General features: G+C 40.2%; 1 protein-coding gene across 9 annotated transcripts in view; it reads right to left on the bottom strand.

Moving 5' to 3' along the window:
* Window positions 1-17,483, bottom strand: part of TULP4 (TUB like protein 4) — a 151,213-nt gene extending 133,730 nt beyond the window's left edge. The window contains exons 1-2 of one of the 9 annotated variants that reach the window (XM_041469655.1): window positions 17,387-17,416; window positions 16,633-16,753 (exon numbers count right to left, since the gene is read on the bottom strand). The gene's annotated coding sequence lies outside the window, so the exon portion shown is untranslated. Of the gene's footprint in view, window positions 1-2,711; window positions 2,816-9,949; window positions 10,071-16,632; window positions 16,754-16,829; window positions 16,962-17,270; window positions 17,364-17,386 lie in introns of those variants that run through there. The other 8 variants (XM_041469656.1, XM_041469653.1, XM_041469654.1 and 5 more) reach the window with 8 other exon arrangements.
* Between the last annotated feature and the right edge of the window lie 2,628 nt (window positions 17,484-20,111).

Raw genomic sequence — 20,111 nt, 5'->3', positions numbered from 1 at the left:
AGATATGTAATATGTCAGTTTTGTTTTTATCCCCCACAGTGTCAATATCACAGTAATCCTACCAGAATCTATCACTAAAAATTGGAATAAACAACATTTTACTGATGGATAACCCATAACACAAATATTCCATTCTTTCCTGTCAAATCCCTAATGTAAACAAAGTCCTTAAGCAACTTAGCCACAAAAAAATCCCACACAAATGTGACATTTAAGGGGCATGCAAACAAACCCAAAAATTTTTCCCCCTGTTCTCAGGAGTGATCAAAGCATAGCACTAGATTTAAGAAATCTCTAACACTTCTTTCTTGTTCCCATCCATGTAGACTGAGATATTCTACGCTCAGTATCCTAAGACAGCTATAAATTATCTGCAAAGCCTATCTGGTCTGTTTAATTATCGTGCATATAATTTTTTATTTCTATTGGATAAGTAGGTAGGAGGCAGTATTAGCAAGTTTCATGGATGTTTCCCCCCTTTAAGAGCAAAATGTCAATAAAATAATATCATTTCCAATCCCTACGATTTTGCTTCAGATGCTAATTGTAGTTAAATATTTTCTGCAGTCTTGTAATCAATGTTAGCAAAAAAGTCTGGGAAGTTACGTTATGTTGATTAAAGCTTGAGAAGCTAGAGCTCACATGCAAAAAAAAAAAAACCAGTTCAATTGATTTTTCAGTTGACTGAAACCAGTAACATAGGTTTTTATAAATCCAACTCACAAGCTTTATTTTGGACTTGCATGTTTACCAATTTTCATTTCAGATGAAGAAAGCCATCCCACAGAAAGCAATATGAACCATAAAATGAAGCAAGACACTGCTAGATTCTAAACAGACACACTAGAGCAATGCAGAGCTGCAGGGATCTGATTACAGACTATCTCCTGCCAGGCAGTCAGTCTCCCACTGGGATGGGGAACACATCTGCTGGGATGTTCTACAATAAAAGTGTTTCTTATGTAGAGCCTTACAAATGTTGCAGGATTATTCCCTCTCAATGCTTCAACGCTTTATCAAAATTTTTAAGCAGAGCATAGCAAGGCATTTACTGTTTAATAACGTTCCCTCATGCAATGTGCCTGTGATTCTTGGATCTGTTGCTTTCCTTGCAAGAGCCAAAAGCCAAACTACAAAGCAATTGTTCTGGGTTGACAGGGAATGTCCTTTATTGCTGCTTCTCAAAACAGTACCCAGATCCGCAAGAGCTCCAGCAGACGAAAAGCAAACCCAAGCCTATCTCCTGGAAGACCACATGCAAATGCAGAGAAAATAATTTCCACATTTATTGTTTCTCTTGCTCTGAAGCAGAGCTACGAATAACTGACACCTCACCCATTTCCAAATGAAGCTTCTATAATTACACTGCTGTGCCCTATGGAAACACTACTGGGTTTCTCATAGCAACCCTCAATGACTCAGAGAGCCCTGCTCTTACCACAAAATTACTAAGAGCGCTTCATCCATCTTCAACAGAAGAGCTGGTACGTGACTGGCAGAGTCACCACTACCACTGGCAATCCAACAGCTTTATGACATCTTGTCTCTTGAGAAATAAAGTTTTATGGCCAAAGTAGTAGTATATTCCATATACAGTCAGGCAGGATTGCTCCTGTAAAATCTTTCACACCCCATGATGCCTTGAATGCACACACTACAGAGTCTTTTTAGCAACTCTGTCAGATAGATAAGTACAGTTCCTTCCCAAAGGCCTGCAAGACAGCAAACTGTTCAAAGAAGCCTAAGCTGTAAAAAGACTTCTTAATCTCTGACACCTCAGTGACCCACTCCAGTTTCCCTTCCCAGATCCACTTGGCCCTCATCCCTGTTTTCACTGCCAGGTGCCCATCCAACATCTCTCTGGGCAGACTCAGTTTCTTACAACACCGCAAGATAAATATTTTAAAAAGTGAGAAATATTCTGTGGCTTTAGGGATTTGGATTAAATCACTGATGGGTCAGGTGAGTGCTGGAATTGCAGCTAAGGAGCAGGCACAAGACTGAGGTGCGGGAAGGTTCAGATGCCTGCAGAAACACAAGGATGTTAGCTCAGCTCAGCTGCACCATAAAACTTCACCCCTGGGACAGAGCTGGAGCAACTTCCTTAATACTGAAGGGAAATACAGCATTCTTCATAAATAAGAAGGCAGAATTTAACATAATTGGTTTCCAGTCTGTGGTACGACCCCTGAGTGTAGCTCATCTAATGTTTTCTAGTCTATTTCTATCTTGCTTCAAAACATTTCTGTCCATTTCTAATCTGCATTCAAAAAATGAATGGTTAAATGGACCTTCCTTCTGGAACAATGTTCTCCAAACTGCCCTATATGCCCCACTGACACACAACACATGCACACATAAAACTGCAAGTACACAAAATACCCTGAAATGTTTTAAGACCCAGGCTAGAACAAGGCTGACAACAGTCCAGAATTTAATGTCTCTCTAATCTCCAACACTGATGGGGTAACAGGAAAAAAAATCCCCCCCAAAAAGCAATATTTTAAAGAATTGTATTTTAGGATTATCTTCCAAACTCACAATGGTATCAAGTTACTTTCAAAGGAAACTAGAATTCCATTTACAGAAATCCAAGGTTTAGAAGATTTAGAGAATATTACTAATAAAACGACATACTAGATGTTTCAGTTTCACATTAATCATGTTTTTAATTGAAAATTGATTTGTTTTTATACAAAAGGAAGAATTACCTTTAGCTTCTGACCTGAGGTGACTTTTTAGGTGCTGAATCGCTACATCAGTAGAAATAGCTGATCTCAACATCAAATTTCTTTTTTTTACATTTTTCAAGAAGAAAACAATCCTTTTCAGCTTCTCCCTGAAAAAAAACCTGACATAAACTATACTGAAATAAACACGATTTTTCCTCTATGCCTGAAGAAAATCTGTTGCAAGCTGATCTGCTCCTTCAGCAAACTGAAACCAGTTATTTACCCAGCAATTTCCCTCATTTTAGTGATCTGTGGCACTTTTAAAACCTCAGCAAAAACATTTAAGCAATGCATACATTAATTATTATTAATGCTATTTTAATTCAATTTGACAACTTTTATGAAAGGCTAAATTTACTACAATAGACTAAAACAAAGGAAGTCCTACTTAAAAATAGTATCTTTTTATATCCATTTTTAGCCACCCTGTAAATGTTCTCTAATGCAGCACAGTAAAAAAAGACTTGGCAATGCTATTGCCATAGGCTCCTCTTCTATTACAGACCCATGGCACTTCCATCACAACACTAAAAGGTCCCAAATCTCAGTTGAAAAGCTGATAATAAAGATAAACCAAGCTAAAAAGCCAAATTCTAAAGTGAATTGCATGAGGTACAGGCACACATCCTCTTCTAACCATTCAGCAGCAAACCTGTGATAGTCTCTACCAGGTACAGCAGGAGAAGACATATTAAAAGGACAAAGCCAGACTTCAACATGTTTTGTCTGCTTTACAGAAAAAATAAAAAAAAATCCCTTTGGGTGTATTATTTACTTAAAGCTTCAGGAAAAAATAGTCTTCATCATTCTAATCTCAACATCCACAAGATTTCAGATGATGAATATGGCATGAACAATGCATATATCCAGCCCACAGAAGACATGCTATGCAGAAATTCGTATTTCTACTTCCCCTCATTCAAGGCCACCTACATATGCATACAACAAGAAAAATTGCAATGGTTATTTGGCAAACAATGCAGTGTCATATGGCAGCAGTGAGTCAATCTTTAGAAGCTGGCTCCAGCCTGAGCAGGGGCTGATGTGCTCCCCTGCAGCTGTGACATCAGGTCAGGACAAGCATTATCCCAGACACGCAGCTGATGGCAGAGCTGGAGGGAATCCCTCTAAGAGGAAAGCAAAGAGAAAAGGAGCAAGCTTCCTTCTGGGAAAATGGGATGAATTAAGGTCTTACTGAAAAGAGACAGGTGGTTCATAAGGTAAAAAGAGCACTAGATTAAGATGTGGAAGTCATGTAGTTTTATTTTGAAACCATGATGCTGAAGTTCTTGGCCAAAAGGCTCAAATCAGACTTCAGGCACAGTATCAACTACCTGCACTGAGTAAACAGGCCAAGAGTCTGTACACACATGTTAGAGCATCATCAGCCATCTAGTACAGAGATGTTTAATTAGCTAAGTAGGGATACAGGGTTTGAGGGGAAGGCAAGTGGGAGAATCTGTGTCCTTCAGACTAGTAATAATGTTTGTAAGACACTTTTACACTCAAAAAACCCTAAAAAAAAACCACCACCCAAAACCAACCAAATAAAAAAACCCAACCAAACCCAAACTATACAAAACCAAAGTTATTGATGCATTTTTTAATCAGCATGCTAATGAAATGCTACACTGACGTAAGAAATTACATGTTCATAAAATCCACTATGCAAGACAATCCTGTCTCTATAAATTAGATACTAAGTCCACATAGGGAGATAGGACTGTTTTATTTTTTTAAAAAGTACAATCAGCAATTAAGCAAAAGAGAGGAAAATGCTGAAGAAAAATTTAGGAGGGCAGTGATTCCCTTCATATTATTCTCCTAAAGACTCAACTGATAGAAATATATATTAGTTGTTCGCCTTAAAAAATTATACAGATTGCATGCTCCTAAGAGAAGAGTGTTATCCTCATGCTGGATTCTTTCCAGACATATTTTTGGCTACTACTCTAACCACAAAACACAGCTGGGGGAACGGGTTAGGACATGCAGAAACACCTCTCTGACAACCAATACATCTGTCTCAGCCCAAAACCTGCGTACCTTTGTTTCATTTTCACTTCTGCATGACACAAACATGCAACAACAAAAAAAACAGCATAGAAAGCAGAAGAGCAGGAAGAAATCTTTCCATTTGACCAAGGCCTAGGTTCAGCAAAATATGTCTTTATACTCTCAAGCCATGAACACACCACGATACCCTGCTGATTGTGACTCACCACAAAGAGTCAGGGCATTTGACCAAAGGATGTCACTTCTATGTTATACACAACCAATTTCTGTGATACAAAGGACCTAACAAGCATTGCCAATCAACAATGCTTTCTAGCTGAGAAAGCAAACTGCTGTGTGGCAGTACTTCCAGGCTTTCCACTGACATCATGCTAAGAAAGAGGCAATTGTCCCAAGGCAGATTTAGACTTATCACCAGCAAGAGAGAATGTCTTGCTTATAATCGGTAAAGATTTTGAATCTAGAGGGGGACAAAACAAAAAAAATTAAACACAGACTAAACAAACCTACTTGAGGAAAATCTGTCCACTTTGTTACTAAATACCAGAAAAATTCTGCAGAAGGTACTGCATGTGAACGAGTGCTAGAGCAAATAATTCACAATTTGAAGTATCTCATTCATTAAGATCTTTGATCCTACTTTGATCCTTAAAATAGTAGAGAGTATGGTCCAAAAACCTCTACATTAGAAGGGAGACTACGGCTTTCAGAGCAGTGCCTGTACACCATTTTTTGTCTAAATACTGTTTTGGCCAGAGTTCTGGGCCAGAAATTTTCTGAAACAGTGAACAAAAGGTTTCTGGCTCTCAGTTCACAGCAAGTGTGCTGCAAAGTGCACTAGAGAACCTAATGCTGCCAAACAAGCTGTGCACTTCTTTGAGTTTCATTTGGTACGGAATCCAGCATTTCCCCCAACTTCTCCCTCCCTGTTATCACTTATTCTACTTTAAAACAGACAGCTTTGAAATATCCTGCAAGAAAAGCTTGAAAGAGAAGACCTGAGTACTATGGTACAGGCCACCTAACAAACATCACAGTCTAGAGAGCAAAAACCTTAACAGTCTCACTTTGAGGATCTGTGCACACTATCATCCACATAGCCACAGGAGCCTGTCCTGAAAGAACAACTCAAAATGCAGAGGGGAAAAAGGAAGAAAAATGACAGTGCTATTATCTTCTGATGAATTTAAATCCCTGAGAGATCCCTGAATTTACTCACTTACTCAAAGAATATAAGCAAATCTGCAAAGGCAAAGAATAAGTCCCTCAAAAAATAGAAAAAAAAAAAGGATAGGTGAACAAGACGTGAACAAAGAGAGGTAACAAGTAGCTCAAGGTGAGACACACAGGCAGCTTTGCATCACAACTTGAGAAACAGCGAAGAAAATTACCAGAGAAGAATGTGATTTTGTTCATTGCATTTTTCATAGCATGCTTCATTTCTTCAGGCAAATTTCTGAACAAACATTTGCACCTAAACACCCATAAACCACAAAAAAGGACCTTCTTGACTTTTCCTACTTCTCTCTGCGACCCGGGGAATTTTGTATGTGCCTCTTTGCCTGGAGTACAATTCTCTTCTTCTCAAGGTCTCTGCCTATATGCAGACACAAGAAAACAGCAGGCCTATTAGCAGTGGACTGTGTGAGAGCAAGCCTCATACCTGCATCATGAATTTACATCTTACCTCCTCTGAAAAGAGCACTAGTTTAATGTAAGCACTCATCTTCACATATAATCCAAAGACACTGTTGTGTGGAACTTCAGACCACATAACCCTAGTGTTTCATTTTCATCTTAACATAGACATTGATAAATTATATTTTGCATATTATATACTACACTGTCCAAAAATAAATCTGGGACATAACAGCTGAGTTAAGTATTAAAGAAAATTATAACTTAACATAGACATTGATTAAATTATATTTTGCATATTGTATACTATACAGTCCAAAAATAAATCTGGGACATAATAGCTGAGTTAAGTATTAAAGAAAATTATAAATGGAATTAGCAGTATGTTCTCCAGAAACAATCCCAAACAGGTAGGCTAAGACTCTCCAACAAAAGAGCATCCCTGCTTTATTTGTACTGCTTGAGTAAATACAAACATTGCTAAAGGACTGTGAAAATGAAAACTCCCACAACCTTACATAAATATCTGCAGCCAAAAAGCGTCTCTATGAATAAAGTGGAATACTCTACAGATATGTTTTCTATTACATAGGGGTGAATAAAATGCACTAACCTTTTTTCACAAATACACCCTTACCAATGAATGAGTGATAAAGACTTGTCATTGCTAACTCCCAAAACTCCCAACACACAGTACTCTAAGCAATGCTGTGAACCCTGTGATTCACTATCTCCTACAAACACGTGGAGGAATTTTTCAATACAAGTGCACTTCAGTGAATATGTTCAAATACAATATGTCAAATACAAATACCCTATCTGGGTACCTCATCCAGCCATGCCCTTTTGCCAGTATTAATGACATTCTGAAGTATTGTAACTTTAGCAGTGTTGTTCTGATGGTTTACAGACATTAAGTGATAAGCCAGAGCTCATAGTCTCCAGAATCAACAAGAACACCAGGAAATAAGGAGCTGCATAATCATACTTATAGTTTCACCTGTCCCATTTCAGGCCCCTCTCTTTCTGCAACGTTTTTAGCTTCAGGTGTACCTAGACTAGTCATCTTCAGCTGAGTGAACATCTGACTCTATTCCAACTACAACATGATTTCTTTTAACATTACCCTGATATTTTGAACCCTTTATCCAGTGTCCTAGGAGTGCTCTACTAGTGTGAGTGATTCTGAGAAAAGTAGTAAAATAACATTATTCCCACTATACTGCTAAGTAAAAGACAATTTAAGCATCTCAAGACAATACACAAGCTTATGGTAGAATTGAGAGAGAAGTACAGGTGTTCTGCCTCATAGTCTGCTGCTGTAATCATCAACTAGTGCAAAAAAAAAAAAAAACGAAAAATGAAAATTTAGATGTTACTTTAGACTGACATAGGATGGCTTTGGTTTTTTCCTAAATCATCATTTCACCAGAACACCCATTTGCATGAGGTTGCAATTGCTTTTTAAGTTGTTGCGCTTACATGGCAGCAGCCTCCTACAACCTACTTCACCTTTCTAACCACAAGACCCACGAGTAAACACCAAACAAGCTGAGGCAGAACCTCAAACACACCCTTAGGAATTACTGGAATACCTGAGGTTACCTGAAGATAAGCATGGCTTCCCTTACAAAAACAATTCTGAAATCTGATCCAGAGGATGCATGCATTTATCTGTTATGAAGGACTGGAAAATAAGCCAAAATTCCTTAGGATGTCTCAAATGAAGGTAAGACTCTGAATCTAAAATGAAGCAAAAACAGGGCAGAAACCTTCTCTAAAAATAGATCTTGCTGTGCAGCCAAGTATGCCTGCATGCAATTGTTATTTATTTTTAAATTTGAGTAATTTTCCAGGTAGGTTTCTAGATCAGCTAACAGAATGGGGTGTTTTAAAACTAAACAAAAGAAACCCCCAAGGTTTCTCTCCTGATCACATTTCCTATAAAGATGTAGATGAAATCAGGAAGCAATAACAAAATGCAGTCTCTTGCCTGGCATTCCACAAAATCACAAAATTGTGAATTTCAATGAAGGCAAAGACAGTAACAATAACCAACACCCAGGAAATATGGTCCTAACCCTTAACCAGAAAGACTGGACGAAACTGCCCTAAACACTGAAAAATAGTTTGAAATCAAAACTACAACAAACAAACAAATGAAAATAGACATAAACAATACACTACACATGCCCAAGCTCACAGCCTAATTAAGAGCCCAAACTGAAAGAGCTCATGTACTCCTTAGTAGGTTCTCCAGTGCTTTCTCCATTAAACCTACATCACCTCAAGCCTATTCTTATCAAGTGTTATCATCCCACACGTGGATGGGTGCACTTAAAGATGTCATTAGGGACAACCAAAACAGAAACAACAGTGAGCAATGTCAGCACTTAAGGATTTTCCATTCAGTCCTTCCATGCTAGTCCTGCCAGTGAAGAAGGCAACAACCCAAACCTCTTAGGATACTCCAAGGCAGAAAAGTTATTCACAGGTTGAGCAAGTGTTAGGCTCAGAAAGTAATGAGATCTTAAGTCTCCACACCAACAAAGCAGAAGTAAATGTAAGTGAAAACAGACAGTTGCACATCACTATGGACCTCAGTCATCAGGCTGATGGTATTTGTCAAACTGTAACAACTCTGCTGGAGGCAAATCAGTATGATCCAAATCCTCACAACCTGTCTGTCCATTGTATCTTCCTTAACAAAAAATGGACAACTAGTAGCAAATCTCCTCCTGAAGGCATTATAAAAATTTTATTATCATTTCCCATGGAAAGGTCATTTGATTGTTTTAGGAGAATTTTCATTAAACAAATGCTGGCTATTTCTTGGTTTCCCTATGCATCCCTTGGATGACAAAGATGGACATAATTTCAAATCCAAAGCAGGCAACAAAGTTTTCCTAGTATTTCTGGAGCTTGAACAAGTAATACTATTTTAAAACTGCAAAAGCTTGTTCTGGCACCACAGCATCAGACAATCAAATCACAAATATTTTCTCTCCAAGCCACCAGAAATATTTAAAGCAAACTCCAAAGGGAGAAGGGGAAGACAGCTATCCAACCTTTGGAACATAAACTTCCTACGACCGAGACAAAAGACTTTACTGTTGCATCTCATGGAAATGGGAGACTATCTTTTATGAGATCTTGCAGCATTAATGGTCACTTCTAGCCCAGAGCAACCACCATTCAGGTCATCTGCTTTCTGCATTAATAACTGCAAAATAGAGAAATACAGTACTGAAAATGAAACTGTATTGTAAGAATTTTCTATACATCTTCTCCCTCAACTCCCTAGCTACAACATCACTCTCTCTTCAGTGGTCTCTCATTTAAATCCTTGGAAGAAAGAGCAATTTCCAATTCCTTTATTAATAAAAGTAAGTACTAGTTTGTGGTGGGGGTAGGGGGGTGGTTCTGTTATTGACTTGTAATTCATAACAACTAAGGAAACAAAGTCTTCCATAACTCCTTGAAAGGATTTAAAAGATACCATGCAAAAGCCACAGCAGCCAGACTCTAAAATCCTTTCTTTAAAAAACCATTGTGAATCCTACCTATAAGAGCCAATATGGTTGTTCAATTCTCATACTGCTTCACTTCACCCCTGTTCCTGCACCTTCACCATCTCTCTGTCATCACACACTGGTTATTCATCCATTGGATATGGGTATTTTTTGACAGAATATGTTTTCCTAAAAGACACAGTCAGCAACTTGTTACTGCAAAGTATATAATACACAGTTCTCATGATAATATCCGGATGACATGTGACTGAACACCTCATCTTTGCTGGTTTACTTATGTCTTCTCTCCATGTCCATCTCCTCTGCAGAAGTGCATACCAGCACCTTTCTAATCAGACCTGCAGCACGCAGGTTGAGGTGTTTTTCAGGAGATGCTGCCACTGCACTCAACCAGCATAAGCCCCTGAGGCCTCTGGGAGGAGGGACTAATACTGTACAGGCACACTCCTAGCACAAGTACTGAGCTCAAATTATACTTTTTTATATAGTATACTTTCCTCAATCTTATTACAGGTCCAGTGAACAGATTTTCAAATTCAAAAATTCTCTTTGCAACACTGGGAAATAACTGGTATTGGATTTAATACATGTTCCACAGGGTTATCCTACTGGTATGAAGGAAGACAGAAGGTCTCCTCAGTGGGCTGGCAAAATCTGGAAGGAATCCATCTCTAAAAGGCCTGCAACTCAGAGAAAGAGGACTTAATCCTATGATTTGTATTTGCTTTTAATGGAATCCTATTGCTGCATCAAAGCTTTGGCTGTTGAGAGAAACAGACTAATTCTTGCACATAATGCTCTGCTACAATTCACCATAAGACTTCGTATAGATATCTTCAGAAGAACCACATCCCCTCCCCCACTGGTCTAATCTATTTTTAATCTATTTTATATCTTCATCTCCACTTTGGAAAAACAGCAAATGGTTCCAAAATGCATACCTGTAACATGAGCTGGTTTAATTTTATCCCTTGATAATTCATGCAAGTTATCAGGTTTTCACTGCATAGCTTCTCATATCAATATAAAATAAAAATGCATTTATTTAATTCTCTCCTAGAATTCAAACACTTTGATTGCTACAGCCAGTTGAATTCATAAACACTTACAGGACAATGGAAGCTGCAGCCCCATTTTTTGATGACAAATTAAAAAACATAAATACATATATATATGTCCTATAAAGGATCCTTTGCCTTAAGCATCAAACATCATTAAAGATCTTCGAACAACCCTACCAGATAAGAGAAGGAAGCAGAAATCCAAACCAGCGATAAGTCGACATCAAACTAGAAAAGTCCTTAACAGACTCCAGCCCAATCCAAGCTGGGAAATGCAAAACAAACCCATTTGACTTACCTCATTATTTCTTTACAGATTAAGTGAAAGCTCCTGTACTGACCATACGAAAGAGACGTTTCATTTACATATTGTTCTGTTTCCAAATTATTCAGGACTGTCTCTTCTTTTCTGAACGACTAATAGGACAAATACAGACAAATACCACTCTTCTACTGTGCAACTATAGAAAGCTTTCCTAAAACCTCAATCAAAACTTTCTTCAATCTTATAAACTTGGCAATTACTTTCCACAGGCCAGCTTTTTATGCTCACAATGTCTCTACAGATAGAATTCATATACAGTAGATAGGAACCCCACAATCTTTACAAAAAGATACACTGTTAAGAGCAAAAGTCGCTATAAGCATTTCTCAGGTTCCAGATTAAGATGAATGGACTTTACCCAATGTGAAAAGAACTTTTATGAAGAGTCCTTTCTTTTTATTTCACAGCAAACAGGACTTTGCTTACAAGGCCTGACATTCCATGTCTTCCACATCAAGCACTCAACTTTATCCATAGAAGTTTCTTATCAAATTTTACAAATTGAAAAAAAACAGGGTTTTACATCAAGCAAATTAAAGGCGTGGAGGATTTTAACTCCTAAGCTGGCAACAGACAAACTAAAAATGGACACGTTAAACTTTTGTCATTCTTGTGCCACAGGGGATTGCAGATGCTAAAGCTATCAAGGGTTCAAAAAAAAGATGGCATAAATTCACCACAAGTATTAAAACCCAAATGATTAAATACCATCTGCCCACGGACCCCTAAACTGCAACCTGCTAGAAGCCAGTGACACTTCCCTTCAGACACTCAGCTATTTGCACACCCTATCATACTCTGCCCTGGGCATCTATCATTCACTGTTAAAAACAAGATACCAATGCAGAAACGCCTCTGGTCTGAGCTGATATGCCATTCATAGGTCCATATTTTTGTGCCTGGGAAAAAAAGAAGGTACAATATCTAAAGCTGGTTCAACACCTACACTGTTCAAGTCCCTCGTTTCCAAACACTATGTAGGGCACTTGTATGGCAGCCAAGATATTTATATAGTAACAGTTCTTAATATACTTACATGACTCGTGAGAGCTGGGGAAGACACCACAAGTATGTAACTCTTCCTCCTTCTCCCTTAGCTGAATTCACTCCCCCTTAAAAGTTTTGCTTAACACTTAAAATAGCTTTATGAGTAACATTTTTTCTATTTTTATACAACAGTAACTATTATCCATACCCTCTATGATCTGCAAGACAGGATTTGTGTTAGTCAATCTATCTTTCATGTATTTTAATCAGATTTTAGATAGGTAGATCTCCAGGGTTGTGTTTCATTTTTTAGTTATTTACAACTGAAAGGATTTCATAAAAGTCATCCCACCATTCTAACAGAATAGAGAGATCTGTTCTTTATAAAGCAGAGACAGCAATAACATTGCTACTAATGCTTGCATGCTCAAAAGACCAAGGTTCTGATTGTGTTAGATACTGCATCCAAAAGAGAAGAAAAGTGAGAGTGCTTTCTCTCTCATTTAAGAATTTTGTTAGTTATGGTCTTTCTCCAGCTAAAGAGTCTCCTGTGGACTGCGATCCATCACAATCACAGCAGGCAGTCAACCTTTGCTTTTCCCAATAACTTTACTTGCTACTTATCTTCAAAAACACTGCTCTTCTATCATATTCTTGCTATACATGCAGACAGATTCTTTTCTTGCCTATTGTGTGCAACATTTATGGCTCCTTTTCGTGTCTTTTGTCTGCTTAGGTGGTGCCAGAGACCCCTGGTAAAGTACTTGTACCAATTCTCTTTAAATGGCTATATGCATGGATTTGGCAACCTTTGAGATTTACTGTTCAAACTAGTGAAACAAGAGATATATGAGGATTTTATTTAGAAAACAGTTCAGTTGCTAGATATTTGCTTCAACAAACATGTCATGAAAAGAGTGTTTTCAAAGGAGAAGAATCTATTCCATGGCACGTACAAAGCAGAGGAGGAACTGATAGGATGGACTGATGTGAGTATTGAGAAATGCTAGACCTTTCTATTCTAATGGGAGAGTCAGCCTTCAAGTGAATGTTTTGCAAAGAGTATTTTGCACTAGACAAGGATGTTGGAGGCTATTCAAACCCAGGGCACCAGGAAAGTGTATGACTGCCAGCTGGGTCTGTCAGCTCTCAAACTATGCAGAAGGCAACAAAGAACCTCCACACTACACAGCCCAGCTTTCCAGTCAGAGGCTCTCCAGACCACATCTGATACCTTACAGCTATCAAGGAGGTGGCACAAAGCAGAGTAATACTGAGGCCTTTCAAGGGTGTGAGCACAAAGTGAAAACTATTGTTGTGAACCATTTAAAAGATACTGAAGTTTTAAATACTGCAAAATTATGTAAACAAAGATTAATCAAAAATTACACAATAGAGAAGCAATGGATCAAATAATAAAAGCATGGATCAAAACAAGAGTCAGACAAAAACAATGAGCACAGCAACAGGCAGTTTCTTGAAACTGGACTTCTCAAAACATTTCCTCTTGGACCTTTTTCCAAATAATCTGAAACCACACACATCTAAGTGAAATCTAGATGCAAGTCTGCCAGCAAGAAGGCATTGTTTCCACAGAGAGCCAACCAAAATCACTGACTACACCTGCCCAACTTCTGACAAACATTTTATTACAGTAGCTAAGCCTTAATAAAAGGTTTACAAATTAGATCTCAGTAATACAAGCTTCTGTTTCTTGATAGCATTACACTGTCTACAAATACAGTTTCCATATTATTTAGCATATATTACATTATACAGTTTTCAAGTTATAATCTTTCCATTATCAAATTTACCATACATTTCCTAATTTGTATTTTATCTCTAAATGACAATGGCGTAATATATTATCTTGAATTAAAAAAATAAAAAAAAAACAACTTTTTGTTCTGTTGTGCCAACTATCAACCCATCATAAGACCTCAAGTCCTAAGTAACTATGAAAATGCACTAAAAATGTCATTAGTAATAATCAACTGCACATCCCAACTGACAGAGACAGTTGGGAAACAACTTAAAGATGTGTACTTCACATTCCTAGCATCAAAAGTTGTTCTGCCACTAGATGCATTACAAAATGAGACACTGATAGTGACTCTAAAAAATGAAAGATTCTGTACCATTTCTACCAGCTCTACCATAGTAGAGATGAACCAAAACACGTAAGATATGAGGAGGATGCTGGCCATGTAACTTGCTCATTCACACACACTTTTTTTTTATCCTGATCGATATCAAGAGACATAGGGACAAACTCTCTGAGCAGTCAAGCTCCCTGGTCACTGAACTAGAGACATGCACCATTAGTACCTGGATCACCTTAACAGGAGCTGTCCTGAAGCATTTTCTAAGTCATCAATGAATTTAGTTAAGCCTTCAGCAAGGTTTCTTCTGACACTAGGAAGAGAAGTCTGTCCTCCATAAAGCACAGGCTTAGTTCCCAACACTGGCATGGAAAGTATGGTATGAAATTACCTCAGTCCCCATTAAATGAACAACAGAAACAGAAAGGTGAGTTTGTTGGGGTTTTATTGTAAAAAAAAAAAATTAAATCAAAAAGTCTGATTTTATTATTAGACGTTCTTAGAGAGCTTCTTATAGTGATCACAGCAGACAATGATCTCTTTATGAGCACTAGATAACATTATAATAATTACCCTAAGATAAGAAGAGAATAATTGCACTGAATTATTTTGCAAGGTGCCTTGAGCCCTACTAATAAAAAGCAATGCTAAAAGCTGTGTATTATAAGTATGCTTAATAATTATATAAAACAAGTACAACTTTTTTCTACAGGCTAGCTATAAGCAAAACTGATTTTATTTGAAAGTTCAGCTGCATCAATCAATTTTTTGTGATAAAAATGAATCAGCTGCATTACAACAGCCTTCTTGGTGCAAGTTCACAATTGAACCATTTAAATCTATTCATTGCCTCACTGAAGGAAATATAATGAATATTTTAAACTGTCCACCACGGGCTCAGTATAGCTCAACATGAGTAGGGTTTTCATAGAATAATGAATGCGTTAAGGGTTCTACAATAACATCAATAAACATCTGTTGACTAGGTGAGAAATCCAGTCTGTTGTCAGAAGCAGTGATGCAATGTACAAAAAAATAAATTGTCTTTCTATGAAAATCATTCATAACAGTTATAGTTGTCAGTTTTCTAAGCTATTTTTAATCTTATAAATAGCTATCTATATATACCATCAACCCACTACCTCCTTTCAGCCCCCAAGAAACTGCTAATGACCTTCTTACAAAATTCCATTGGGGGCGTGGGGGAATATGCAGTTTTTTTGAAATAGCTCTACTTTGCCTGACATTCCCACTGCCTGTGAAAAATGAGGCCCACTCGCGCAAATGTTCCTTATAAGAGCAATCAGGTTAGGAACTGCTGGCATTAAGCTATTTCTTGAATTAGGATTACAGGATCAAGCTGACAGCTAGCATCCCCAGGGATCACCATGATTTTGCTACTGTGGAAAAATCTGTGATGGTATTCTCAAAATAATTTTACCAGAAATCTTGATGCAATGAGACAACAATTTAAGTCTTTAAGCTTAAGTATAAACAGCTAAATGTTAGTGGTTCATATGATCATCTCCAAAGCTGTCAATACTGTATTATGGTAAAATACTTGCTATTTTGACATAGCTCTTACTATACTTCATTTTATTAAACAGATACTTGAAGATTCAAATTTTGCAAATTATTTGTAGAAACAAACATTAAGAAACAAATTTTTTTATTTACAGTTTTCATAGGTATAGAAAATATCCATTGCAAATACCCCTTTACCTATTCAAAACACACGATGTTGCTCAAGAATCAGTAGTCCTTGGACAGGCAAATTTAATCCTGGCAAAATGAAACTACCTATGACAATAATATGAGTGCAATTGCATTTTTTTAAAAGATAAACATTTTCTATTAAGAGGCCTTTGTTTATCTCTTGTTTGAAAAACACGGATATCTAAACCACGGGCAAAAAAGGACTCTTAAATACAAAAACATCACATTTGACTCAGGCAATCCCTTAACCTCAAATTGCTGGAGGCCTGGCTGGTTTCCCAAAGAATCACAGCACGCTCACCCTGTTGTTATGGTGTTTCCTAAGCATCTGCTATGTGCCACTTGCAGAAACGGCAATCCAAACAAGACAGACCTTTGATCTCACCCCACACAGCTGGTTCTAATCGCCTGTTCTAATGCCTCAGTCAAATTTAAGCACTGAGCTGCTAAACGATTCCTGCACTTTTTCGGAAACCTTTAGGAAGCCAAGGTGCTGGAACACGTTCGCGCACAGACGCTTACTGAAAGGCACGACGAGAAGGCACAACACAAAGAATGCGAAGGAGTTGCGCTCCCGAGGCGGATCTCTGCACATCGCGGGGCACGGCTCCGAGCCCTGCGCCCCCCGCCACCCCCAACCCCGCTACGGCGGGGGCACGGCGGGCACGTAGCGGGAAGGGGAAAAAAAAAAAACAGAAGAAAAAAATAAAAATATTTACAAATGGCAGCGCTACGGGCGGTGCACGGAGAGTCACAGGTGATGCCGGAGCCAGCGCTTCCCTCCCCGCCGCCGCCCGGGGCTCCCAGACCCCCCGGCCGCTCCCGGACCTCCGGGGGAGGGCGAGCACCACCCCCGCCGCACGGCCCGGAGCCGCAGGTGTACGGGCAGGACGGGGGCTCCGGGCAGCCTCCCGCCCGCCTTCCCGAGGCTCATCCCGGCCGGTGCCCGCCGGGCGCGGGGGAACCGCCGCGGGAAGGACGCGGCTGGCGGCACACGGCGGACGCGCACGTCCCGGCGGCGCACCGGGACCCCCCGCCCCCGGGGAGCGGGACCGCCCTGCCGGCGGCCGGCGCCCACCGGAACAAAAGGAAAACAGCCCCGGAGCCGCCCGCGGCCCCGCACAGCGCCCGGCCCATCCCGCCCCACCTCCCGCACTCACCTCGGCGCGGCAGCGGAGCGGGCGGCGGCCGCTCGCGCCCGCGGGCTCCCTCCCTCCCGCTCCCTGTTCCCCTCCCTCCCTCCTTCCCTGCCCGCCCTCACGGCTCCGTCTCTCACCGCTCCCGGAGCGGCGGCGGCGGCGGCTGGGCCCGGCTCCCCCGCCACGTGACCCCGCCACGTGACCACCGCCCTGCCCCGGCCCGGCTCCGCCCCCGCCGCCCGCCCGCCCGGCCGCGCCGGGATGGGATGGACCGGGATGGGATGGACCGGGATGGGCCCCACCGGGGAGTGGGGCTGCACCGCGGGACCCGGCCGGGCCACGGCCACGGCGGGGACACACCGCAGCTGGGCGTGGGAACAGCCCGTCTGACGGGGAAACAGCCGCCAGCACGTCGCTGTGCCCCCCAGCCCCTCAGCGCCCGCTGGAACCACAACAGCGGGAGGGATGTGCCAGCCAAGCGCTGAGAGCGGGCTTGCCCCTCCTGCCTTCAGGGTGAGAATGAAGGACGGTAAGTTGGTGCCAACATCTGGGACATCGAGCCCCATCGTGTACTTCACACTCCTCCCCGCAAGAATAACAAGCGCTGTATTCCTACAATTTTTGACTCACACGAAACGCCACAGCGAGCGAAAATTAGCTGTGCTGACCAGTGTTCCATGCTAAGCGTGACCTTCGCTCCTAGAAAATAATGCTTACAGTAATGGGTCAAGGGGGTGTCTTGTCGGAGAGAATGCCTTTATCCTTCAAACTTGGAAATTCAGGATAAAATCCAGAGATACCAACACTACAAGACCTGGGGGAGCCTCGGTAAAAGCGAACTGGCGATGTTCTTGTATCACATTCAATGCACATTCACTTTCTTCAGAAAGGAGTAACAAAATGCCTGAACACGAAAAGTGTGAAGCACTCCGTAGTTTAAGGAAACCTCGAACAAACCGCAATTATCAGCTCTAGAAAAGCCATCCAACCAATAGCACATGGGGAGCAGGAAGTGGAAAGGCCCTATCCCCTGCGGGTTTTAGCAATCAAAACTTACAGACCATTTCAAAATCTAAAAAGGTAAATATTTTTCACACCACTGCCCAAAGCTCCATAAGGATTTTATCTTACAACCTATAGCAAGAAGGGGCCAAACTTTGTGCCAGAGGACCAGGTACATGTGCGAAAATCTGAAAGACTGAAGCCCAAGATAATGTGGTAGAGCTGGGTATACATTTTGTCTGTTAATAAAATTCTCATTTAGGAAAAGAGTAGCTTTTTACTGAAGATTTTCAGTTGCACTACACAGCTAAACCCTGTGACACCTCTTAAAAGATCCTATAGCTAAATAAATAAAATAAAAAGCTGTCAGGCTCCACTTCTGGGTGCATTACAGAGTTGTTATCAACTGGTGAGCTGTGAAGACCAGGTTCTTCCCTGAATTGCCCACTGGATATCTTCACAAGACAGCCATCACCACCACTGGTAGGCTTATATTTCATATATTTCAGTAGAAACTGTTGAGGAGCCACAAAGTCCAAACCACTGTTCACTCAATTCTTGTGTCTGACTTCAGCTATCTGTGTCTTAGTCAATTCCTAGTTTACTGGCCATCATAAGAATTTAGGTAGGAAAGAAGAAAAAAAAAATCAGAGAGAGGTTTGCAAAGCACCACTGCAGCTCCTCTTCACCCCAGGCACATGACCTGTGGTGCAACAGTGTTGTCCACTGGTCCCTTCTGAGCTGCATTAGAAGCTGTGGCTGGTTCCTAATCACAAGAGAAATCTGTTTGGTAGTTGCTCACCAGCCTCTACACACCATGACCTTGACTGATACCTTGCAGGAATCCCATCCATTCTGCACCCAGTTGTGTGTTGAGGAGTGAAGTAAAACACATGAGAAGATGTCTTTTCCATCTCACTCTATCAACGTAACATATTTGTCTTCTAAAAATGAATTTACACAGATGCACGAGAGTCCCAGGAACGAGAACCAGATACTTCAGGTGTTTAAACCTTGCAACAGAGTAACAAGTCCCCATCTTTTTCATCTGCATGTGTGAATCAACAAGATCTTTTTCTGTGCTGGGGATGGACTACAGCATTCCTCCATGTGCAGAAGGGAAGCTACAGCAATCTCTCATAGAATCCATAATCTGAGTGCGTGGAACTCAAGAGTATCCTTACAGATAAGACAAGGCCTCATCTTCCAAAGTGAAAATAGCAGTTAAAATCTCTACTATTTATAGCAATAGACTATAGGCTTGTAACTTGCCTACGGGACACTGTTGCTCTATAAATGCAACAGGAGACCACACCTAGGAAAATACCACTGCTGTATTGCATCAGGTTTGTGAAACTAATTTGTACTTTTTTGAACCATATTTTACTGTGATTAAAGCTACCTCTCTTGGATAATGAAGCATTTTAAAGCATACTTAATTCACTCTTCACAATATTTTTGAAGATATATACAAAATATATAAAACCCAAAGGAAATAGACAACCTTTTCCTTCACTAGCCCACTCATCCATTCCTCCTCCAGTCTACTAAAGTCTGACCTAAACTACCAGTTCATTAGATTATGGTGCTAACAGTATAAAAATTAAAAGAAATAGAAACATTTCCTTTATAGGTTGTAAAAAAAAAAAAGGCAAATAGAATTCACCTTGCAGAACACTACCTCACAGAACCTAGAATAGGTACTGAAGTGTCTTGCAATACAAAAGCTGCTTTTGTAGATGCCTCCATTATTCTACTTTCCTCCTTCACCTCTATCTGGATTTACAGCATGAATGACTGTCCCATTTTTAATGCATTAGAGAGTTTCATATGCAAAGTTGCTCCCTTTTTTCTCCTGCA

This window comes from Pyrgilauda ruficollis, unplaced genomic scaffold (genome assembly GCF_017590135.1).
Source record: "Pyrgilauda ruficollis isolate IOZ18807 unplaced genomic scaffold, ASM1759013v1 scaffold24, whole genome shotgun sequence".
NCBI classification, from domain to species: domain Eukaryota; kingdom Metazoa; phylum Chordata; class Aves; order Passeriformes; family Passeridae; genus Pyrgilauda; species Pyrgilauda ruficollis.
Note: the sequence above shows the minus strand (reverse complement) of the source record. Positions and strands in the feature narration are given on the sequence as shown.